The following is a 27234-nucleotide window of genomic DNA, read 5'->3' on the forward strand; positions in this document are numbered from 1 at the left end:
CTTGTAATCCTCCTGCCTCATCCTCCAGATTATAGGCATATGCTACCACACCAAGCCAAAATTAGGTTTCTATGGCAAAATTCTACTTGTTCCTCAAAGGGATGTGGAAAAGGAGAATGAGAGATTTTTTAAAATTTCCCTAATTGGCCCATTTTGAAGATAAACAAACTTTGTGAACACTTTGGAGCATTTATTCTCTGATCATTTTGGGAACATATATATTTAATGGTCTATATTTAATATTTTAAAGTAGCAGCCACTTTTACAAAAAGCATAAATTATATAGATATAAAAAAAGAAAATGATTATAGATATGGGATGTAGAGAATATATATTTTATTTAAAAATACTTCTTCCTAAAGAAAAAAGATCTATGACACATGAGATATCTCTGAGACACAGTAGTGGAGAACCTTCTAAACTGGTGACCAATCTTATTGTGATTATCAGACAGGGGGCTACATTCTTACAGAATTATTGACAAAACTCTATATGTAGAAAAAAAATCCTATTTTTAAATTAGAAAACAAAAGGAAGAAATATCTAATCAGAAATAAAGACTAGGTGACCAGTTGAGAACTAAAACTATGTTAACCTAATACTCAGAATAAGCAAAAGTAACCATCCTTGGACCAGGAAATACTTGTTTCATTAAATAAAACTGCAAACACTCCAAAATAGTGTTTTGATCAAGGCTGGCAATTTACTCATCAAGATTCACTTTAAGTAGGGTGCAGTGATGCCCGCCTGTAATCCCAGTGGATTGTTAGTTCAACGCCAGACTCAGCAATTTAGGAAGGCTTTAAGAAACCCAGTGAGACTCTAACTCCAAATAAAATGTATAAAAAAAGGTTGGGGATGTAGCTTAGTGGTTGAGCTCCACTGGGTTCAATGCCTGATACAAAAAAAAAAAAAAAAAAAAAAAAAAACTCATTTACTCACATTAAATGTTTGCTTGTTTTAGTGCTAGGGATTTCACATGTCAGGCAAGTGTTCTAATACTAAAACTGTATGCCTAGTCCTAAAGTTCTTGATTATCTGAGTCCACAGTTCCATGGTCTTGAGTCACAGTTCAGACTGATCCATCCCAAACAATTCCCCATCTTGCAAAATCAGCTTAAAAATAACCCATTGTAGGACCTTGACTCCTACAAATATTCTCCTCTACCTTCCAGACACTTCTGATACTGACAAGAGGAGGTTCTTCCTTCTTGAAATAGGTCCCATACCTTAGCTTCCTAAGCAGTGAAGTTTGAGGTTATCTTTTCAAGGAGTTGTCAGTAGACACTGCTAAATCCTACTTTACTGCATGTCTGGATCTCCTGTGCTATGGACTAACTTTTCAAGATTTTTTTCTTTGGATTTGTTTGTGTTTTCAGTTCACATTTGTTCTAAATATTTGCAAACTTGTTCATGTTCTCCACAACCTCAAGCAAAAGAATCAACAACTCATTCTATGAGTCTAGTATCACACTGACACCCAAACCAAAGATACATTAAGGAAGAAAACTTCAGACCAATATCTCTGATGAACATAGATGCAAAAATTTTCAATAAAATTCTGGCAAATCACATACAAAAACATATTAAAAAGATAGTGCACCATGATAAAGTGGTGTTTCTTCCCAGGGATGCAAGGTTGTTTCAATATACAGAAAACAATAAATGTAATTCATCACATGAATAGACTTGAAGATAAGAACCATATGATCATCTCAATAGATGCAGAAGAAGCATTTGACAAAATACAGCACACTTCATGTTCAAAACGCTAGAAAAACTAGGGATAACCAGAACATACCTCAACATTTTAAAAGTTATCTATGCTAAGCCCAAGGCAAACATCATTCTAAATGGAGAAACAGTGAAAGTATTCCTTATAAAAACTGGAACAAGAATAGGGATATCCTCTTTTACTACTGCTGTTCAACGTAGTCCTTGAACTCTAACCATAGCAATTAGACAGACCAAAGAAAGTAAAGGGATACAAATAAGGAAAGAAGAACTCAAACTATCACTGTTTGTCAATGACATGATTCTATATTTAGAGGATACAAAAAATTCCACCAGAAAACTTCTAGAACTAATAAATGAATTCAGCAAAGTAGCAGGATATAAAATCAACATCCATAAATCTAATGCATTTCTACATATTAGTGATGAATCCTCTGAAAGAGAAATTAGGAAAACTACCCCATTCACAATAGTCTCAAAAAATAAAATAAAATACATGGGAATCAATCTAAAAAAGAAGTGAAAGACTTCTACAATGAAAACTACAGAACACGAAAGAAGACCTTAGAAGATGGAAAGATCTTCCATGTTCTTGGATAAGCAGAATTAATATTGTCAAAATGGAAATCCTACCAAAAGCATTATACAAATTTAATGCAATTCCAATTAAAATTCCAACATCTTTCCTCATGGAAATCCTTAGCAAGATGAGTGAAGCAGGAGGCATCACAATACCAGACTTTAAACTATATTACAGAGCTATAGTAACAAAAAGGGCATGGTATTGGCACCAAAATAGACATGTTGACTGATGGTGCAGAACAGAGAACAGAGACAATCCACATAAATAAAGTTATCTTATATTAGAAAAAGTCACCAAAAACATATATTGGAGAAAAGATAGTCTTTTCAACAAATAGTTCTGGGAAAACTGGTAATCCATATGCAGCAAAATGAAATTAAATCCCTATCTCTCACTGTGCACAAAGTTCAACTTGAAGTGGATCAAGGGCCTAAGAATTAGACCGGAAACCCTGTGCATAATAGAAGAAAAAGCAGGCCCAAAGCTTCATCATGTTGGCTTAGGAGTTGACTTCCTTATTAAGACTCCTAACACTCAGGAAATAAAATCAAGAATCAACAAATGGGACAGATCCAAACTAAAAAGATCTTCTCAGCAAAGGAAACAATCAATGAACTGAAGAGAGAGCCTACAAAATGGGAGAAAATCTTTACCACATGCACATCAGATAGAGCACTAATCTCCAGGATACATAAAGAACTCAAAGAATTTAACACCAAAAATGAATAAATAAACAATCCAAGTAGTAAATGGACTAAGGAATTGAGCTAACACTTCACAGAAGAAGATATACAATCCATCAACAAATATATGAAAAAATGTTCAACATCTCTAGCAATTAGAGAAATGCAAATCAAACTACTCTAAGATTTCATCTCCTCCCCAGGCAGAATGGCAATTATCAAGAATACAAAGCAACAATAAATGTTGATGAGGATGTGGGGAAAAAGGTACACTCATTCATTGCTGGTGGGACTGCAAATTGGTGTGACCACTCTGGAAAGCAGTATGGAGATTCCGTAGAAAACTTGGTATGGAACCACCATTTGACCCAACTATTCCATTCCTTGTTCTATACGCAAAGAACTTAAAATCAGCATACTACAGTGATGCAGCCACATCAATGTTTATAGCAGTTCAATTCACAATAGCTAAACTGTGGAACCAACCTAGATGCCCTTCAATAGATGAATGGATAAGAAAAACCCTGTGGTATATATACAAATGGAATATTACTCAACCTTAAAGAAGAAAGAAATTATGACATTTGCAGGTAAATGGATGGAATTGGAGAATATCATGCTAACCAAAGTAAGCCAATCCTGAAATCCCAAAGGCCAAATGTTTTCTCTGATAAGTGGATGGTGATCCATAATGGGGTGGGGGGAAAGGGAAGAATGGAGAAATTTTGGACAGGGTAGAGGGGAGGAGAGGGGCTTTAGGGGTGGGAAGGATGGTGGAATGAGGTGGACATTATTACCCTTTGTGAATGTATGATTGTACAATTGGTGTGACTCTGCATCATGTACAACCAGAAAAAGGAAAAGTTGTGCTCCCTGTGTGTACAATAAGCTGAAATGCATTCTGTTGTCATGTATAACTAATCAGAACAAATAATAATAATAATAAAGTGTCAGGGGCAGGCTCTGAGGGCCTCAGAGCCGCACCGTGGCCTGATCTCTAAGATGGCACCTGGCAGCTTGCCAGACATAGCTGCACTCATATTCAAGTTTTAGGAAGTAACTCTGGTTGGCTGTTGTACATGAGGCAATCCTGGTATCTCCCTGGAGACTGTTCCTTGATAGGCTGACTTTCCTGGTAGTCTACTCTCTGATAGGCTGATATTCTCAATATAAGTCTGAGACTTGTGGAATAAAGTCTTTTTGGTTCCTGTGATCAAGAAGAGTGTACGCGTTGTGATTGTCCCCGTGGGCAGTGGGAGATCATAAGTGGTGCCGAAACCCGGGAACTCGAGTTACAAAGAAGGAACTGATCAGGTAAATACAGGGAAAGTAAAGTACAGTCTGGCCAGGTTAAAGTTCGCTGGATAAGCAACGAGTTAAAGTTCGCGGGATAAGCGATGGAAATTGAGTGTAAGTGTTTTCGCTTTTGTTTTGCTAGTTAAAGTGCTTTGCATTCTGTTAGTTTAATAGAGCAATATGGGCACTGAAATGTCACGAATGCGCATGGAAGGTCCCTTAAAGGATTTGCTCCGGGCCAATGGAATTCCTCTTGAAACTAAAACAGCCCGAACCAAATGCAGAGAGGCCATAAAACAAGGGTAAGAGGTTTTGGAGGAAATAAAAGAGGAAAGGTCTAAAGCATCAGAAAGGGCGTCAATAAGATCAGAGACAGACAAGGAAAATGAAACTGGGTGTGAGGATAGTTCAGATGAAGAAGAGGATTTACTATGTAAAACAAAAAATCTTGCTATTACAGGATCTACTAAAGAAAAGATGGGGCAAACACACACCACACATGGTGACCCTACGCTCTCAGCTCTTAGACTCATGCTGAAGAGTAGCAGCCTTGAGTGGTCTGATACACAGGCAGAAAAAGCCTGGGACACCTTTAAGAGGGAAATCAGTTTAGGGGAGGGTCCCCCATTAGGAGTCTGCCCTACGTTATCCGCCCTTAAGGCCTGCTTCTCTCCAGGACCTCCCAAAGGAGGCTCCAAGTTTCTCCCCAAGGAGCCGCCGCCTAAAGAACCGCTGGCTCCTCCCGTTGCATCTCCTTCCAGAAACTTGCCACATAGTAAACAACATTGGGAGACCTTTAATGAGGAGCCCAATCCATCTCCATCCGCTCCTCCCAAGGTTGAGGAACCACGAGGGCAGCCAACCTCTACACATAGGGAGGACCCACTACCGCCCCGGGGAGACTCATTGCTGCCATCTCGTATTCTGGGGCCACATCAAACTCCAATGAAAGCCCTCGCCCTCCTCCTTCCGGATGGCAGGAAATCTTCCCGGTGGCCATTTTATGATACTGGGCAAGAACTCACAGACTCTAACCTCCCCCCTCCCTGTATGGCCTTCCCGGTAAATGGTAAAATGTTAGTTTGGGAATTAATGACTACCGATCACAAATTGGCCTGTGCAGGGATGAAAGATTGCTCCATGGGAAGGTGGATTGTGGCTACCAAAGATATTGGCACACAGCATCCGTGAGCGAATGGGCAGATGGAAAGGGATTCCTTATCTTCAAGTCTCTTCTTTCTTGCGCTTCTATGCTCTTCCTGCAAACTCCAACGCCCCCTGACAAAAAAGAGTCAACAAATTCTACATGGTCATTTTTAATATCCTTTTAATCCATCATTGTTTAATTCATTTTTGTTGATCTTAACTGCAAGTGTTTCTTCATTCCTATTTCTTTTTTGTATAATTGTGTCTTGTTTCATTGTGGTCATGTCTTCTGGAATCCTATGGAATTTTTACAGACCATTCTTGCTATGGAGAGGATGTTTTTCATCTATGTAACAGGTAGCATTTTGTCATTCATCTCTCTTAGACAAACTGTTTAGTTTTACCAAATGTATCTCTCTTCAATTGAAATGTGATCCATACTGCCTTTACTGCCTCCCTGTGAACACTGAGATGGAGTGCAAGAAACTGCCAATGCTCTCAAAACCTTCCTCTGACAATGCTTATCTCTAGTCCTATCTTTAGTTTTAACTGTCGTATATTACCAGTCCCAGAGAGAATGTGCCATGCCTGATTCTTTATCTTCTTCCAAAGTTGCACAGACATCCCTGCTTCTGTTCTGCAGTATTCTAGAAATGAGAAAATTCACATGAGATTTTGAGATTTTGAGATACTTTTTCCTGGAGATCCAGAGAGGGAGGATCGCATAAACTGCAACTTTGCCTGCCTCAAAGCAGACCTAAAACAGGAGAGATGTAGACTTCTGTGAAAAACACACATCACATTTGTGACCCAAAGACATACTTCAGGCAGAGAGCCTGGCTGCTTATGGAGCATGAGCAGTTCTCCAATTTCAATCCATTCTCCATCTCCAGCAGTCTCTAACCTGTGAAAATATCTTCAGGTTTTGACCATTAAATTAAATGTCACACTCTTCCTATGGTGGTACCATGGGCTTCACGTTTTTCTTCTTTATGATTTTGTTGATGATTTGAGAGATCAGGAAAGAAAGGATCACAAGTTGAAGTTAGATTCACATCAACTACCTAAATCCCCTGAGAATGAGGAATTCTCATTGACTGAGTTGATTCATGGTAGTATTAGCATACATTGAAGATATGCCTCCTGAATCTATCATCATTTTACAAGATTTCAAGTAGGTTCTCCCTTGCTTAGAAACCTAGCTCAGTGTGGCCTATCCAGTTATGGGACCTTGCCAGAATCCAGTGCTCATTTCTTCCTTTTTGTTAAAGTTGCATTCTTCTCTAGCTCTGCTTCTCTTCAAATGAGGCCTGAAGACTGTTCCTCCATCCTTTAAAACTTAACATCTTTGTTCAGGTATTTTATGAATTTAATATCTTTACCAAAGATTTATGGAATTGTAGGTAGCAGTCAATTATTTAATTTTCAGTTTTCAGTTATCCTGCTGCTTGTATTTGCACTTGGAAACAATACCGAATTATTTTTTTCTTGTCTCATGAACAAAGCAATCATACCTATATTAAGACCCTGAGGCTGGAATTTCTATCTTAAATTGTATTTATCACATTATAGTTTGCACTACTGATGCTAAAAAGTAAAGTAATTTTTTTTTCTATTCCTCTATATTATCAGCACCTTTGGGTTGGTACCCTTGTTTAAAAAGCAGATAGCAGAGACTAAGAGAAGGCTCATGACTTCCTAAAACTAGTACAATTGTTCCGTGTAAAATGTCCAGACTTTGATTACTTAGAGAGCTCTTTCTCCACACCTGCATTTCTGTTTCTAGCTACTGCTTTGCCTTGCACAGAAACCTCTAGCACTCAGCTGCTTTAACTCCCTATTCGCTCAGTATCTCCTGTGAAAATTGCTTATAGTACTCATCCGGAGCATAGTCCTGTGATTGAGACTCCCTTGGGGTAAGGCAGTGCTGGACACATAATAAACACTTCATATGAATTCTCTTTTCTCTCCCTGAATGATGTTTTTCAACATGGTGACCATTATTATAAGACTTCATGTGTCACACAAAAACGATCCTCACAGCCACATTTATTTCAGTTGTATGTAGTTAAATGGGCAAGCCTATTGTTGCAGAAAATTATCTCACATGACTCTTTGTATATCCAAATGCAAAACTGCACTGGTGTTTTCCTAGGAGTTTTCTCTAATGTGATGACTTCTATTCACCATTACAGCTCAGTCATTACCTCTTTTTGTAATTCTTCCCCTACTTCCAAAATTAGGTTCAGTGATTTTACCCTCTACCTCTAACACTGCAGTTACTATGTTAAATGAGTTACCTTTTAATTCCTTCATGCAAATAGCAACTCTTGGATCTGTGTATTTATCATTTTCTCTTCAGTAATATAATTTCAGAAATTAAATTGGGAGAAATACAATAAATGTGATGAATGAGTGAATAAGTGACTACAATGCTCATTTAATTTCAAAGCAAAATATTCTTTGCACTACCAATTGCTATTCAATGCCCCAACATAAAGTTCCAAGACCCCAGTGGATTCCTGAAACCATGGGTAGTGCTCACAATGAGCACTTATCCCAAGCTGTAGCTGTAATGTTTGATATTGGAAGTAAGACAGCAAAACTAACAAGAATTTCATTTTTCTTCTTCACAAAGAGTAGATGGTTCATTGTGGATTTAATAACTTCAGAAGATATCATTCTTCTTTTTTTGTGTTAAGAACTTTCACATTCTCACTTAAAGGAAGTACTTTATGTCTTTTCTTTACCATATCCAAATTGCTGGAACCACCACTCTAAGACTTTGGGGCATTATTAAATAAAATAAGAGTCCCTTGAACACAGACTTTCCAATACTATGACAGCGTATCTGATAATTAAGTAACTAATGAGCAGGTAGTGTATACATAGTGGATAATACTGGGCAAAAGGATACGTATATCCAGGTGGGGACACACCAGGATGGCAGCAAATCTCCTTATGCTACTCTTAATAGTATACATTTTAAAACTAAAAAAATATTTATTTCTGGACTTTTCTGACTGTAGTTGACATGGGAAACTCAAACCATGGAAAACAAAACTGTAGAGAAAGGTGGGTTATGTACTATAAAATCAGTGACAGTTATTGACCCAGGGCTGAAGTTCTCAGCAATTGCCTGTTTTCCTTACTGTTACTCAAAAAAGCATATACTGGAAATTTAAGTAAGTATGTGAGAATGGGATTCTAGGGATACTGTTAGAATAGGCTTGAATACACCTTAGTTTGTTTTTGAAGAGCAAATCATTAACAAACTTTAACACACTATTATGATAGTGAAATATTTACAGCGCACCTTAGAATGATCTCCAGTCATGGGTATTGCAAATTGTTGATTTAAAATCATCACTTAGATTCACATATCTAGAACTTTTCTTATGTTCATCCATTTTTAGAGAACTGCAAGGTTAGACATATTGGTATTTTTCTTATTGTTATTTATCTGGCTTAGCAACTAGTACAAACTGATTGGAGCTCTGGGTAAATGTACGTGAGTGGAAGGATAAAAGGCTGGAAACAGGAAGGGCAATGATAATTGTGCTGGATATAAAAAGGAAAAGAGGCCACACAGATATATGAAGAAATTTAGTGGTTTCTGGGCAAAGTTACTTTGACTCTTTGGTCCAAATTTTCTCTTCATCTCTATTCCAGTTAGTCATGAGGAGCAAATGAGACAGTGGATATAAAAAATTACACTTAGAAAAATAGTGATCATCATATAAACATGAAGACACACACATAAAGAGAGTTACATCTACACCACTGATACATCCACTATGTGACTTTATTTATGAACACTGACAATTTCACAATTGCTTCTTTCCATTTCTGCCCAATTCTAAACATTTTATTTGTGTGACTGTACAATTCCTCTTTGGGAAAATCAGAATTTTAGCATCTGTCTTCCAGCATGCTAATGACAGCAGGACTCCACCTCCACACAACTGATAATGAGGTTGCTATGATGTTGTCCTGATTTCCACTGAGTTTTTATTTGGATCACAATAATAAAAGAAAATAAAAGTGAGAGAAAACTGTGCCTTTAAAGCTCTTTAAATCTGCCTGATCACCCCACCCCATTGCAGACATGATGAAAACTGTGTGACACAATCAAAATATATAAGAAAAAAGTGCACTCAAACTTGACTACTTAGAGCAAAATACTTCAAGATTTAAAATCTAAGGCCTTGATTGCTTTAGATGCAAGGACCTTGAAAGCTCTAAAACATTTTTCTAATAATCTTTTATTTTCATTTCTGACATGTATTAAGCTAATTGAGCTCCAAGTTACATTATCCTGGTACTGTAATATTACACTTCACAAGTGTATATTTTTGTATCCTTTTCTCTTCTCTAACCTAATCAACAACTTCTGCATTTTCTTCATTCACAACTTTAGTAATATTAGGTTACTGCTTAAAAATCATCAATGATCACCCATCATTGCAAAGAGTATAAGAATATTTCCTTATTGTTCAGAGAGTTTGAATACTTTGTAGCTAAATAATGTTCCACAAGATTTTTGACACTCCAAGAATTTCATTCATAAAATTTGTGTGAATTTTATCTGTTATGATGTGATTGAATGAAAGTGAACAAATATAGTGTACTCTGAAAGAAGATGATCTACTTCTTTGTCTTTACTTAGACCATATCTGTCCCTCCACATGTACCCCAAATTCCAGACAGACAGGGTTATGGCTCTTCTGTAACATAACATCTATGACCATCTGCACCTTTTCTGAACTTGATCATGATATCACATGCACTCAGAACATCCACCCCATTCACCATATCTATAAGACCACTTCATACCTATCCTCAGTTGAACAAGTTCTACCTTTGGTCTCAACTACTACCTTTCCTCTGAAGTGTTTTATTCTTGTCCAAATCAGATGAAAATTCTCTTCCTTTGGAACTACTTAGCATTTCTCTTGTAATTGTGCTATAGAAATACTTACTTCACCCAGAATTTTTCAGCAAAACTCTTACTGTCCCAGAGATAATACACATGTCTTGTGCTTCTCTTTTTCCTCTGCAGGGAGCCAATACTAGTCTCTGATCATTTGCATTTTTTTGAGAAGAGAATTTGTCAAAGGATAATGTCCATAAGCATTTAAAGGGAGTGATGATAAGAACGAAACTCTTAATCACCCTCCTAATGCGTGAGGAGAGAGAAGGAGTTCCTTAGAGAACTAAGGAGCAGATTTTAGAATGAACCCTGAGATAAGACCAAGATCCTAACAGATCCAAAGAATTTTGAGTAAGTGGCAAGGTATTAGCAATCGTACCTATGATGCTAACACTGTGAACTTCTAGCTCACAGTCTCTCATGGAAGGAATGAAAACAAAACTACTAGTTTGAAGAACAGAGAAGAGCAATATAAAATTGCCAATTCAGAAACCATCTTTCCCCTATGGAATTTTTACTTTGAAGTGGGAACTGTCTGAAACTCATTCATTTTATGTATATTATATGAAAAGTGAGAACAATATTTTGTCCTTCAAAAATTATAAACTGTAGGACCTATTAATAAATAGTTTTAAAAATACTACTTATTTTCTGCTGACAAGTGTGCCTTTTCATTTTTCATTAAAAGTTCCTTTCAATAAAAGTTCGTAATTTTGAGCACATTCTTTAGGGTAGGCCCAGCTCTAAATTTTCTTAAGCTCATTTAATTCTCACAACAATCTTACAAAATGAGCATTTGTATAGTGTTGAGTTTAAGGTTGAGAAAATTGATGGAGGTCCTAAGTTACACAACTAATAAAAAGTTTGAGAGTGTGATTTTTCTGCACTGAAGGAATCTGACTCCAAACTTATGTGTTGTGTGTGTGTGTGTGTGTGTGTGTGTGTGTGTTTTCATTGGAGATTGAACCCACGAGTGTTCAGCTTCTGTGCTTCCTCCCTACCCATTCTTATTTTATTTTAAGACAGGGTCTTGCTTAGTTGCTGAGACTGGCCTCAAATGACCTGCCCGACTTCAGAGTTGCTGGGATTATAGGTGTGTACCAATACACCTGGCTCAAAGTTTAGGTTTGTTACTGCTTTAATAGATTTCCTTTCAAATATAGTATTATTCTTAATGATTCAGTCTTTTATATGTCAAATACAGGATTTACACACATAGCAGGGGCAACATATGGAAAACCTTATGATTATGTTAGGAGTCTATTCAGGCACACACAACCACACACCAGTAGATCTTGGCTAAAAATCAAGTTTAGTGCTTTAAAAATCATTCTGAAAATATCATAATTACTGCACAACTTTAACAAGTTAGAGCATTCTGTTCAGGCCATGCATACAGTCTGTCAGGATGCTAAGCTCCACGATCAGGCTCTCTGGGGATCTATTCTTCATTGTGAACCTTCAACAAAGATAGATCATTCTCTTCTACTCTCCAGTGTCTAAACTTAATGTTCCCTTGGCTCTCTCCCAAGACTGCATTCCACTGTAGTTTATCCTGCAAACATTTAATCCTATTTATTACTTGTTCGTTATCGACATTTATCCTCCTTATACTCATTTTGTGTTCTCATTGTTACAACCAGCATGACCGTGCTTAAATCTGAAGCCCCTGGCTGGTGCAATTTGCTCTCAAGCTCTCCATACAAAGCCCTGAACATCTTCCCACCTAACAGCACTGTGAGTAGAATGGAACTCAGGCAGCAGGACTCGCCCCAGTGTAGGTTTACAGTCACAGTTGCTTCCATTTCTATGAATAAGTTTGAGTTAAGGCAGCCAGATTCCCAGCTGTAAATCCTCATCCTTATTTGCAAGATGTGGATAATTATAATATAAAATATTCAACTGGGAAGGAAGCTTAGCAATGACTTCATTTTACTTTCTCATTTTAGAGAAGGAGAAAAAGAAATTCAGGTAGCAGGAATCACTTGCATGGAGTTGAAGCTTCCAGAAAAGTTTTATTTTCCTCCAAGATGCATGATTTTTAACCATTTTCACCATATCTCATAAAATAGAAGCTTTTTTTAAAAAAAATCATCTCATAAAGACACAGTGCTTCAAACAAATCTTTTTTTTTTTTTTTTTTTTTTTTTTTTTTTGCGGTACTGGGGATCGAACTCAGGGCCTTGTGCTTGCGAGGCAAGCACTCTACCAGCTGAGCTATCTCCCCAGCCTCAGACAAATCTTTGAAGATATAAAATTTTTCCAGGATTCCATAATTTTCTTGTGAACTGGTATATGCTTTTCCATATTAGAAGTCACTATATGGGTTCAATTTCTCACCAGCCTATGATGGAAACTCTGTGTTTGAATCCATTCAGGCTGCTATAACAAAATATCACAAATTGAGTGGTTTATAAATAACAGAAATTTATTTCTCATAGTTCTGGAAGCTGAGAAGCACAAATTCAAGGTCCAGCAGTTTCACTGGTGAGGACCTGCTTCCTGTTGATATCTGGTCCCTTTTGCTGTGGGCAAGGCAGCTGTCTGAGATCCACTTAAAAGGGCAGCACTCCCATTTATCAGGGATCCTCCATCCTCATAACCTCATCACCTCCCAAAGACTTTACCTCCTTATACTATCACATTGTGGTTAGGATATCAATATATGAATTTGGGGTGATATAAACATTGAGACCAAAGTGCCCTGTTATTGAATGAATAACTATATCCTATTTTCATTCATTTTCAACCTATTCTACTTACAGCTATGATATAAAGTTTATCACAAAAGGTAGACTTACCTCATTCCTACAGTTTTCAACAATATTATCTTTAGTTGCCTTCGAAGTCCTTGAACTACTAAAATCCTGAGGTTAATAAGAAGTTTATTTTATAAAATGCACCTTTACCATCTGTGGAAATTGAATTTCTTCTTTCCCTGCTGCCTCTGCTCCAGGAAGTCCTCCAGCCCACTACCTTGGTCTGTTCAGGGATCTTGTAGACTTGTTCCTCTGTTTCATTAGCTGTATTGTTTCAGTGTTGATTTACAAGCCTATCAAGCTACTGAAGCAAAGGAATTCATTTATCACAACTTCCCATGATTAGTAGCACATATCTGAGAGGTCCACCACCTTGTGCCTCTATCCATAAACTCCAGGTACCCAAGGCCCTATTTGTTAGGCTCAGGCATTCCTTAAGGTCCCACCTCCTATTTGCTGCAAATCTACTAACCCTCTTTTCTTATCTTTCTTCCAGTCCTACTTTCTCTGACCTCGTTTTTTCCTTCTTATTGCCCAATTCCAGTGTGACATATACATTTATGAGTCTAGAAATTTGATTACTGGGGTTATGTCTGCAATATTCAGACCTCATCTCCACTCTGGTTTTGGGAACTCCCTCTGTGTCAGAGTCCTGGGCTCCCAGCCTGCTCAGGAGGTGGGGTCAGGATTTTAGGGTAAAATATAACTGCTGCCAGAACTCTACACTGTACCAGCTTGTTACTTTGTGAACTCCCTCCTCTGTGCCTGTGCATTATCTTCTACAGTAACAGAATTTCTCAGAGTATTTGTTTACAAGATTATCATCACTTCCACAGATGGAACTTTCATCCTTAATAGTCATATATTACAGCAGCAATCACAGGACGTGTTAGCTACTCGGTTAATGTTTGTTCAAAGAATAATTTTGCATTCCTGGAATTCTAGAGGACAGCATGAAAGTGCTTGTGCATGCTTGGCACAGGATGCAAGTAGAGTGCAGTTCTACCTGGCCAGGTTTGTGATCTGGAAAGATGTGCTGCTTTCCTGGCCAGAGCAACTACTTCATGAACAAGTATTTCATAAAATTCCAGTTGTACAGGGAAGTCATTTCAAAGTAGTTAATAACATGCCATATTTATGGTCATTTTTTTCAGCTAAGACTCCCTAAGTAAGGTCAAGTCAACTCTCCTACGTAACTATTTTACACACATGCTTTGTCCTGATTTGTCATTATTAGCATTAATTTTGCCTTAATACAGGTTCTCAAAACCCATGTCTTACCCTTTTCCTCCTTTCCTTTTTACAATTTTTGCCTGTGTTCTCTGGTATTTGTCTATAGAGTATTTTAGGTTAAACTATCTACAGATGACAAACTCTCAAGCTTGTAATACAAGCTTACCATGTGATTTGCCTGACTTCTGGCAGATCTGAAGACAAATGTTATCAGTGACCTATGTAGTATGTGCCAGACTCTGACAAACGCTGAGATTGCCACCTACCAAATTAATAATGTGTTGTCTTTACAGACTTTTTGAGAAAAATAAATCTACATAAAATATCTTATTAAAATCCACATAAATATTTTAGGTTTAAATTTAGTGCCTCAGATTTAGGAGGCAGTAATAAAACCTGTCCCAACTTTCTGTTTGCTCATTTGTTTGTTTTTAATATGATAAAAGGTCCAGAATATATCAGAACCCATACTGATAATTGGAACTGACAATCAAATCCATAACAGAATCTGGGAAGCTTTTCCACTAACTTCCAATCACATTCGCTCGAACACCATAATCTCTAGATGACTAGAGCAGAATTTATATGAAAAATTATTTTCAAAAATTTTTAAGAACATGTGCTACTTTATACTAAAAAAAGTCTTCTGGAAAATTCAGAACAGAATTAATCCTTTTTCTTGTTTTAAGATAAGAAAAGTACAAGGTAAAAATATTCTTGTCCTTTTCTTTATTTTCAGCTCTAACCCTGAATTTCCCCTGCATCTCTGTTGGATGGTAAACCTATTTCCTCCAGCTTGCCTCTGTGGAGCTGTGTTATAGGAGCTGTCTTAAATACTCTACAAGAGCTCCATGATGACTGCTTATCTGAGTCTTGGAAGGCAGGTACTCAGATCGCCCTCACAGAGCACTCCATCTCCCCTTGAAATAAAACCAGCAACCATAAGTTTCCCAGTTGATTTTGTGTCCCATTGTGGCACATTCCTAAACTGAAGATCCTAAATACGGCATCAGAAATGCATATTCCACTGGTGAACATGTATCAAAATTTCTGTTTGGAGGGCAAACATATGTAAAATTTGAGAAACATTCAAAAAATTTAGTTATGAGCAAAGTATTGTATTTCTCTGAATGATGTTATATTAAACATGCTGATTTTTATGTAATTTTTGGTACAAGGAAAGCATGTTTGGTGAAGAAGTTGAAGTCTTATATCCCAGAGTGTTATTTTAATGCACTTGAGGTTGGGTAAGTCAGTAGTTGCACAGAAATATCCAAGGCAATGGCTCTATAATTCAAAAGTGGGCACCTGAAATCCTGCAGGTATCAGATGGCAGTGGTTCCAATTAGATACTTCATTAAAACACTCTTCAGCAGCATCACTATCAGTTAGGGAAATGCAAATTACAGTAACAGTGGGGTATCATTCTAGATTTATTAAAAAGCAGAGCCTTGACAATTTCTGTGGGCAAGTCAGTAGGAAAAAGCTGGGGACTCTTCCACATTGCTACAGAAAATGTAGATTTCACCATTTTTTAGAAAACATCTATCAACTTTCATTTTCATAAACTATACGCACACTTAACAGGGTAGAAATCTCACTCCAGGGCTGGTAGGCCATTGGAATAACAGTGGCAGTATGTATGGAGATAACTGGAATGATGATCATTAGAGCAATATGTGCTTGGATGGAAATAGAATCAGAGTGAACGTTCACAATGGGAGTATTGGCTAAAAATTTGTTAACACTTATATACATGGAAGATCATATATACATTTTATAAGGAAAAAGTTGGTGCCATATCCACCATCTTTGAGGAAGCAAAAAAGGGAATGTAATAGGGTATGAATTTTTAAAACCAAGGATAGTTAAAAATTTTCTTCATAGCTTCTAATATATGACTATGTGAAATGAATTCTAAGAGGTATCTTAGCATTGGCTTTCTAGAGCAGTGGGTTCCACTTAAGGTTGGTTTTACTTCACAGAGGACATTTGATTATCTCTTGGAGACATTCTGGGTTATTACTGATTGTGAGGGAGATGCTACCAGCATCTAGTGGCTAGAGATCATGGATGCTAAACATCTTACAATGCATAAAACACTATTGGCACTAATAGTGCTGAAAATCCCTGGACTAGAGCATGAAGATGGAAGGGGAAGGGAAATATGAGAGAAATTGGGTTATATGAAATAAGAAAAATGATTATATAATATTTTAAAAGGAGTCTATGCCAACATATACCAAACAAATAGAGCTTTAGCAAAACACGTAGGAGAAGCCTGGACAAGAGTCCGGTATGCTTTTGTAAGGAAAGCTAAACTGAAATATGACCATAAGCCTACCTTAAACTATCCAGTTCAGATTTGAACTTTTCTTCATGTAACCAGAAGATAGAATCCTGACAGGAAAGAGTCTTTGCTACACTTCACTGGGAAGGAGAAACTTTCATTTCCTTGGTGTCATGTGGAAAAGTAGTTGTTGGTACACAGTTTTGCTATTTGCCATATCAACCTACTAATAATCACCAAAGCAAAGAACTGCAATCTGCTATGGACTTATGTATTAAGAAGTGAGATAGTTAATAGAGAAAGCTACTTAAAATAAAGGAATAAAAAAATAAACTGGGCAATGGAATCATTATGGGTATCTTGTTATTCACTGAGCTGGTACTGGCAGATGATCCATGTTAAGTCGTCTGCCCAGTGCCAAGAATAGAGAGCAAGAGTGAACACAGCAACATCTCTCTTCTCAAAAGGCAAGTTAAAGATAGTCCGGGAGGAGAGACAAATGCATAATGAAAAACATCCCCAAAACTGTCCTGGGAACTCTGGTGTGGACCTAAAGAGGGGAGAAGTTCTACCCAGGAGAGAAGGCACAGGGAAGCTTCATGGGAAGCAGAATCTTGATGCATGAAGACCAAGTGAATTCTGAATTTACAATAGTAAGAGTGGAAGTGGGATTAAAGAGAAAGGGACAGAAACATTTAGGAAGTAGAAATGGCAGATTGATTGGAAGTGGGAGGTGAGGGAAGAAGACTCCCAGGTTTCTTGCTCAGGGAACAAAGTAGTTGTGTAGCTAGTGATTAGCATTGTAATAAATCAAAATACTGCAAAATATCCTGCCCCAGGATTTTATATAGATCCTTTTTCTATTGTCAGACATGATCTGAATCACTAAAATAAAACAGTAAGGCTGTTTTCCAAACTCTTCCTTTGGTTTATTAATAGCTTCAACAATTAAACTTAATAGAATTTTAGACATTCTTTAAAAATGATAAAGCCTGACTGTGAAGCATAAAGTAATATAATTATCTCATTATTTCCTGATCACGAGTCTATGCACTGTACCTGAAATGTGAGACAGATTCATCCATACTTTGAGGAATTACTGATTTTATAAGCCATCCTTTTGGCACAGGGTCTTATAAAAATTAGTGGCATAATTATTTTCTGTTTGAACTGAAGGTATATTTTAACAGTGGTTTCAAGGTTTACATTATTTAATGTTGAGATATTGTCAGGGCTCAGAACATCATACTCAAAAGTCTGGCAATTTGGTGGGCTAAGTGCTTTGAACTGAGGAAATTAAAAAGGCCCCAGACCCAAGGTCTTTCTGACATTCTCCTCCTGGTTATTCCCCTGACATGAGACATAAGAAAACAAATTCTAATTCTACAAAGAAGGACATAGAAACTAGAACCCCTCTTTCTCAAACCAAGCCATAAAACCTGGGGTGAGTCTCTTTCTTTTCCCTTGAAGACCTTTTCTCCAGAGGGTCCTACCTCATGTGAAGGGGGAAGGAACAATGAACAGAAAGTCCAAGAAGAACCTGGACAGGCCTTGCTAGGATTCCTCCCTCTGTTTACCACCATTGAATCACACTGCTGCTCCAATCACATTTCTCCATACTGTCCATTCTCCACTGAAAGTAATCATAAAAATAAGTTTTTCCGGGGTCTTTGTGTCTTCTTTCCTGAAGGCCCAGGTCACATTATATTTTGATTAAATATATTTGAAATGCTTTTCTTTGATAACCTGTCTTCTGTTATAGGAGTGTTGGCCATTTTCTTGTGATGGGTGAGGAAGGAGATCATACCCGTCAGACCCTGCAATAATTTTAAAAGTACATCACCTCTAATACATAGCAAAAGAAACCTGTACAATTTGTTCCCTATCAATTGCCCCACGGTGCCCCTGAGGAATTCACTGGTGTCTGGGGCTCTAGCTGGCTGCAACTCCTGTCCTATGTGTCATTTCCTCCTCCTGCAGAGAAGCCTCCACTCTCCTCTCTATAGTTTTGCTGCAGTGTGGTGTCTTCTGACTGGGAGGTCTCCGTTTTGATTTCTGTGTGAAGCCTTGCACACAATTTAACTCCCAACTTTAACATACATACTGCACCTAAAGAAAGAAAAAAAGAAAAAAGAAAGAAAAGAGCCCTGTGTGCTCTCTGTTTATCTGTGCCTTACATCACACAGTCAGCATCACATCTCCAGAAATGGTTGTGCATATCACACACATATACATTCTCCAAATATAAGGATGAATTTGTATGTGTCTGTGAGTCAATGTGATTGTGTTTGTGTGTGTGTGCGTGTGTGTGTGTGTGTGTGTATGTGTATTTTAACTCAGTGATCTCAGGGGTCCCCAAATTGTCCCTTATTTGTCTTTTCACTTTCTCTTAGACTTTAATAAGTGTCAAGTTTTTCTTTAGACCACATAACATTTTCCACAGAGCACTTATCCCCTTTTACATATTAAACAAACAAACAAAAACCTAAAGTATTTGAAGATTCAACAAATTTCCACAGGTAATTAAACTTTAAGAGGAAAAGCTATGACTAGATTCATGCTGTCTCTCAGAGGCCCTGGCTCTTAACCATTCAGTTAACCATTATTTTCAGAACACCTATTTAGGCTCCTCTGTTTTCAACCTGACAGTTAATATACTTATGTACCTTATCTTCTAAGAGACTGTGGAACATCAAATCATAGTAAACATATATCAGAAACTTATCTTTGTAATAGAAGGAAAAAATGCATATGTTTCCCTACATTAATAATTTCTGTAGATAATTTTAAGTAGTAAAATAAAATAAATAAAATAAAATGTCATGTTTTCAACCTGAAACTATTTATAAAGCAAAGAAGTGGAATAGGTCCAGAGAGAAGACCTATTCTGTCAGCTTCTACCTTGGCCCACAGCAAACCCTAAGGCACCTCTTTAGAATTCTTGAAGTTTGAGCTCACAGGCAATCCACAAATTGTACATATTATATAATCAAGTTTTCCTCTAATGAGAGACGAACAACACTGGCAAAACAGAATCCAAAACAAGCAAACCAAAGAGAAAGACTTATTTGCTTTTGTATGCATGATACCTATCATTTATATACATATATTATATACACATTTTGAAAAATTTCCTGTAGCATTAAAAATAACTTCAAAGTCAAAGTTGCTGGAGACATTAAAAATTTTGTATATTTATTATGTATTTTACTAAATGGGAATATTCTATAATATAAATAAAGCTATCATAAACACCTTCTTAGAGCAGGATATATGAGAGTAAATAAATGAATGAATTAATGGGTGGATGGATTATGGATAAATAAATAGATGGCTAAATAAATGCTATATGGATTTTTTAACATCCAAGTAATTATGGTGAGATTATGAGAGTTTTTTTCTTCTGTACATGTTTTGTTTTGTATAAAGTGAACATGTATTATTTTATAAATGAAAAAAGTCAAATTTTATTAAAAAAAAAACAAATACGAGAATCCTAGGTTTGGAGTGGAATAAGGTAGACATGAACAAGTGGAGCCGCTAAGCACATTTTACACATGAAAATAATTCAGTAAATTGGTCTTTCCCTTCCACCAAAGTCATGAATCAGCTCAGTGTTGCACTTGATCCCAAAGACAAAATATGGGTCTCTTAGGGCCCACTATGAAGATTCAAACAAGTCACTGCAAATCAAGGAGAAATGGCATTTCTTACTGGCTTTGGCAAGGTGCTTTCTAATTTGAGCTATGCTTCCTTTCCTTTTGAAGTCCAAGAAACTGCAGGTTGTGAAATATGAAAATTAGTAATAGAATGTAGACAGAAAATTCACATTTTGGTAATTCAGATATAGTGGTGCAAGATTGTATGTTGCCAACTCTAGGCCTACATATATGAAAGCTTGAGAAAACATGGTATCATTATCACATTACTCCTATGAATCCAGTACTTGGAAAATATACTGTGTCTCAGCTTTACCTACAAATCATCTATCCACAGTATTTCTGTAAAGATCCATAGGGACAACAAATCCAAAGCTGCTTTGAATCACAAGGATATGATATATCATATATACACTTATGAAGAAAAGTGTTTGAAGTCTCTGACTTAACTCTAAATGTAAATAAAGTTACTTTATATTAGGTAGAGGGGAGTGCAGAAAGGGGAAAGGGTATGAGGATAGGAATGATAGTAGAATGAAACAGACATTATTACCTCATGCACATATATGAGTGCATGACCAATGTGATCTTGCAATATGTATAATCAGAAAAATTAAAGATTATTCTCCATTTATGTATGATTTATCAAAATGTATAAATGTATTCTATTGTCATGTACAATAAATTAGAGCAAATAAAAACGATGATGTTATGAAGGAAATTACTAAGTTCATCTACAGGTACAATTTTGCATCCTTGGCAAACTATGAACAATTGACTGGAGAACAGGGATAATCTACATTTGAGTTTCCCCTGTCCCTCCCAGGAGCTTCACTACTCCTCTGCCTGCTGTGGTGAGTTCTCAATTACTTACTAGGGCTGACCTTTCTGACCCTCCCTATGACATATCCCTAATTAGTTACATGGATACAAATGAAATGATCCAGATAACCACACAAATTCTCCATAAGTAATTAGGGTCAAAGGGTTATAAAAGCCCCAATTTTATTTTGTTCTTCTTAGGTCAACAGACAAAAAATGTAAAGGTAGGGCAAGAAAAAGGTGTGTAAGAGCAGAAACTGGATTTTGGGTTCTAGGCAATGATGTCATTAGAAATAGGATCAGTGGAACTTGATTTTCTGTTGATTGTTGTTTCCACCTACCTCAGGTGACTGATAGTCCAGGCCAGTATCAAATCATCTTAAAATGTAGGAATTATGTCTTAAAAATTTCCTATCATGATCAGAGAGATGCCAGAACTTTCACCTTTTTCGTTACAAATATATTCAATGATCTGATGCCCAGAAAGTAAATTAAAAGAATTTTTCCAATCATCCCTGACTGGTGATTAATCGTACAGTAATGGAGGGTATTCACCTTATAGCCTATTTTCAGTTTATGTTGAATGTGCAAGCTTCAGTGACTCTTAAATATCAATGATGGCACAGGGTTAATTGAGAAAGAGTGATGAATGTTCTTGATGCATTGTTAAGGATGCACACACAGTAATTTCCAGCCCATTCAGAGCCCTGAGTCCTATTCACCCAATAGTCCCCTGACGAAAAGACCGATCGCAAGTAATCACAGTGCTAAATTCTTACCCACTTTCAAAAACCATTTCTGCTCCAATCCCATGTATCTCCAACTCAATTCTTATTTCAAGTCCTGCACTTTGTGATGAAAAGAGACTTCATATCCTCAAGGACAAAGAAGTTGCTCTTCACTGAGAAACAACAAGATCTACCAACCAAGGCCTGTATGAATGCTAGTTTTATGGTTACTGAGTCATATTCTTTCAATCCAGCCTCTAGAGTCTTCAAATAAGCTGCAGGTTGCCTATTACCCTCCATGCCAAGACTGTTCCTTGCCTTCCATTTCTTCTCCACATCTCTTTCTACTCTTAATTCAAGATTCCCTGGAATTGTCATTTGAAGCCACAGGTGGGAATCCCCTCATTGTACCCTCATGTACTGTGACCCTATTTCTATGATCATTTTTAAGTGTCTGTCTCTCTTAATTAAATTTCAGAAGGATTAAGATTATGTTTTAGTAATTTGGGTAATTTCAGATACTAGTCTGATGACTACCATATGGTAAGTTATTGATACTTTTATCAAATGAATACATTTATGTCAATCAGGTAACTTACACAAAAGGTTCACTGCTTTCTGTAGGAACACTAGAGAATTGTGTAACCCAAGGACTGTAGTTCATGATTTAAGTAGTGCTAAGACTATACTGTGTCTTCCTAAGATTCATACCTTAAAATCTTAATCCCCAAAGTAACCATACATGGGGAGAGAAGTTTTAGGAGATAATAATGTTAAATGAAGTCATAAGGGTGGTTCCATAATATGATAGGATTGCTGGCCTTATACAAAGAGAGAGTGCTCTCTCCTTCCTCCTTTTCTCCCTCCCTCCTTCTCTCTAACTCCTCCAAGGGCAGGAAGTGAGGGAAGATCATGTGAAGACACAGGGACAATAGAGTCATTTTCAAGCCAAGAAGGGGTCCCTCACCATAAAGTGAATGTTTTGGCATCCTGATCTTAGACTTCCAGCCAATACAACTTGAGAAAATAAATTTCTGCTATTGAGCCACTGTTATGGTTTAGATCTGAAGGGTCCCCCTAAAGCTCATTTTTGGAGTTTAAAGGATTAGATTATGAGGTGTGCATTTAATTGGTGTATTAATTCACTGGTATGGATTAACTGGGTAACACCTGTAGGCAGGTAAGGTGTGGCTGGAGGAAGTAGATCACTGGTGGTGTGACTTTGGGGTTTATATTTTGTTTACTGTGAATAGAACTCTCTTTCTGCTTCCTGTTGCCATGTTCTCAGCTGCTTTCCTCTGCCATGCCCTCCTGCCATGGTAGTCTGCTTCGCCTGGGGCACAGAGCTATGGAGTAGGCTAATGGTGAGCTGAACCTCTGAAACTGTGGGCCCCCAATAAACTTTTTCACCTCTAATTGTTCTTGTCAGTTGTTTTTGTCATAGCAATAAAAAAGTTGACTAAAGCAACCACCCACTCTATGGTATGTCTTATGACTGCACAAGCTAAGGCAGGTAGCAAAAAATGATAGTGTATTAGACATATAGACCGAGGAAAAAAGGAAGGTGCTGTCTAAGAAGCAAAGGGTCACCTTCTCATCTACAAATGAAGGCCAGGTCCTCTGAGGAAGTAAAGTAATAAGACTTGATGTCCTCTTGCATTATTAGAGTGATAAAGTACTCAGCGGTTTTTCATTTCTTTTCTAACTATCAGAGACAGATGCTGCATTTTATTTACATATATTGTCTACTTTTAATACACAATTGTAAGTGAAGCATTAAAGAAATTGGCAAGGAGTGGTGGTATTCCTCAGAGCACACTAACACTTACTTGCACAAGGACATGGGGCTAGTAAATGCAAGGATTGAAACCTAAATTCATCTCTGTCAGCAACACTCCTGTCAACCTCAAATTCAATGGTGAGTGTTGTTAACTATGCAATGAAACTCTACTTATCCATAACTCTAAAAGATAGTTCTTTTTATGACATTTGACACTGTCCTTGAAATCATCTCTATTTTTCTTAATGAAAGTTTCCAAAAATCCCATGGGGCCTTTGACAACCTTCTAATAGGAATATTGTTGGAAAAGATCTAAAAATACAAAGTTAAAAAAAAAAAAAGAGCTTCTTGAAAGAGTCATTAGGGAAATTGATGAGGACTGTTTTCTTTTCTTACTCTCTCCAAGGGCTCATTAAGGGCGGGGTTGGGTACAGTAAAGGGGACAGTGGAGGAAGGGAGGGAATTCAATGATAATAAGAAGTTATGATTCTAGCCAATCTTGAATTTCCTTTGGATGAGATATACAGATAAAAATTATAATTAATAAAGGAGAAAGTTTATCAGCTCACTAGTTAGGAAATACCTCACCATGCATGTGTGTGCATGCATGCACACACACACAGACACATGCACCTTGCCTCCACTTAGACTCTAACTAAGGGCTCTTGACATGCAGCCTTCATTTTCATACACTGATACCAACACAGGGTTCTGAAAACCACCTTGAACATCAGCCTTAGTTCTTTATAGTTGAAATAGAAATCTGCAGTTTCAACAAGTCCCTCAAGAGATTCTTACACATAAACTAACATTTCATTTAAGAACAACTTGTCTACCTGACAGTAATTCCCATAGAAGGTAAGATAAAAATTTTATAGAGCAGGCAGACTGTTTAAGCTACCCACCTTCCCTTTATAATACAATAGCTATTGATCAACCCAACCATGATGGGTTAATCCCTGATGTCTACCTCTTGTGAGTCTTTTCCAGGTATGCTGAATAAGTTCTTGGAATGAAAAAGGTCTACTGCCTGGTGGAATGTTATTCTGTGGATCCTATAAAGAGTACTTTTGTTTTTCATATCTTATTTATCTTGCTGGGAAACTTGGATGGCAAGGAGGGCTGTGGGACACAGCCCTAATGGACATCCATTGCAGAACAGCTGACCTGGGGGAGGCACAGCTGTCTCTGGTCAAAGGCCTGCCATGATGACTCTATCAACTTCTCACCACAGTTAGAAGAATTCTCCTTTAATGAATATCTGTAGTATATGTCAAGCTCCATAAGTAAATATTCTCATTTAATCTCTACCACCACCCTTTATAGATTCTATTAAAATTCCAATTTTATAGATAGAAACCTAGCTCTGAAGCAGCAGCACCTCCATTTTTGCATCACAAGAAGTGTGTGGTCTATGGGAATTTGAAGTCAATTCATTCTGATTCACAGATACATGCTCTTTCCCCACTTCTCAAAAACTCTGTTTTAAAATTCTACAAGTCTACATGAGTACTTTTGAGTATAATATGCATTAAGTTTGCCAATTTTATATTTATATATGTATGAGTTCATTTTTTAATTCTAAAAGCAGTAAAACAGCTGATACTTCATTTAGAAGATAAATCTATAGGTCAAGAGGTAACTTTTCTCTCCTTGATTTAGCTTAACTTCTTATTTTATAACTCAAACAAACTGATCCTGTTCTTTTCATTTTGTAACCCTTTAAGCCTGTTTAAATAGTCTGTGGCTTAAATCTCCTATGCTTTAATTTTCGATTAATTTGGTTTGAGCCTTTTGGTAATTCAGCTTGTTACATAAAATAGTCAATAAAATTCTTAGCACATCTGGTTTCATTTCAGCTTGCAACATTGGGATTGACTGTGCCAAAGGAAACTGAATAAATTCAGTCTTCTATGTAAGCAGGTAGTAGAATAATGTTAGAAACCAGGGTGGAGTCTGGGGAAAGGTTTGAGAGTAAAGTTGAAACTGTAGATAAGTTGTCTAGATTGGCAGCACAGGTATATGCTGTCACAAGTAACATTGGTCTATACACAACAAAACACAAAGTTACCTTTAATTTTTATTTTTTTAGAAAGAGTTTCACTAAGTTTCCCAGGCTGGCCTCAAATTTGTAATTCTCTTGCGTCAGTCTCCTGACTAGCTGGAGTTACAGGGATGCATTATCATACCTGGTTCTGATTTTCCTTTTTAGAAAACCCTTCCAAAAATTCTTTCAGGCAAGGAACATTTGTGTAGGCCCAACATTTCTCCCTTAAAATTCACCCTGCTTATGGGAATAACTTGCTAAAAGTTATGCACCATTAACATTATGGTCAAGTACACACTCTCCATCTTTCCCAATTCCCTGAAGCATAGTGAACTTGGGACTGAAATGTTCACAACAGTATTTCTCTAACTTTAAAGTTCTTACAAAGTGCCTGGCAGCTTTGTCATACATTGCAGGCTCTGACTCAGCAGGCCTGGGGTAGGACTTGAAATTCAGCATTTCTAACCAGCTCCCAATCGGATTTTAGAGAAGACTGGTTAAGGTGATGGAGAACCAAGGGGGAATGAAAGTATTACATAATAACCATCAGTCTGTAGCCCCATCGTGGGATTAGCATCTTACAAAACAGTAAAAGCACACTAAATCTCTCTGTCTCTCTGTCTCCTTCTCTACCTCTCTACTCTCTCTCTCTCTCTCTCTCTCTCTCTCTCTCTCTCTCTCTCTCTCTCTCTCTCCATTCAGGTACCAGGGAAAGGTCCTGTGAAAGAACCGTTGGGAAAAGGGCATTCACCAAGACCCTGACAATGCTGCACCCTCATTTCATACTTTCAATCTCCAGAAACATGAGAAACAAATGTCAAGTGGTTGTTATCATTATCATTTTTTGGTGATACTACTGAGGATTGAACCCAGGGACACTCCACCATGGAACTATACCCTCAGCCCATTCAATGTTTTATTTTGAGAAAGGGTCTTGTTGTTTTCCTAAATGGTCTCAACCCTCCTGCCTCAGCCTACTGTGTAATAGGATTATAGACATGCACTACCACATCTGGCTATGATTAGGAAACATCCTGTAAATTCCCAAATCTAAGGCTACTTAAGTCTCTTATATAAAGTAGCATTATATTTCTATATAAACTTCAAATATCCTCCTATATACATTAAGTTATCTTTAGATTACTAATAATACTATGTAGACTTTAAGTGTTATATAAAGTTGTTTTACTGTATTATTTATAGAATTGTGATGAGAAAAAAATAAGTCTATAATGTTCAATAGAGATAAATTATTTTTATTTATTTATTTATTTTTTGATACATACAAAAATGTACCCATCATAATACTATAAAATATACCTACCATTGTTTCTTTTTTTAAATTTATTTTTATTGTAAACAAATGGGACACGTATTATTTCTGTTTGTACATGAAGTAAAGGCATACCATTTGTGTAATCATACATCTACATAGGGTATTTTTTTTTTTTTTATTTTGTACTTGGATTGAACCCAGGGGCACTTCATCACAGAACTACATTCCCAGCTCTTTTTACTTGTTTTAATTTTGAGATGGGGTT

General features: G+C 37.0%; 1 protein-coding gene across 1 annotated transcript in view; it reads right to left on the minus strand.

Moving 5' to 3' along the window:
- Window positions 1-27234, minus strand: part of Cntnap5 (contactin associated protein family member 5) — a 772002-nt gene that overhangs the window by 493187 nt on the left and 251581 nt on the right. The gene's annotated exons all lie outside the window — the stretch shown is intronic.

This window comes from Sciurus carolinensis, chromosome 3, assembly GCF_902686445.1.
Source record: "Sciurus carolinensis chromosome 3, mSciCar1.2, whole genome shotgun sequence".
NCBI lineage: Eukaryota > Metazoa > Chordata > Mammalia > Rodentia > Sciuridae > Sciurus > Sciurus carolinensis.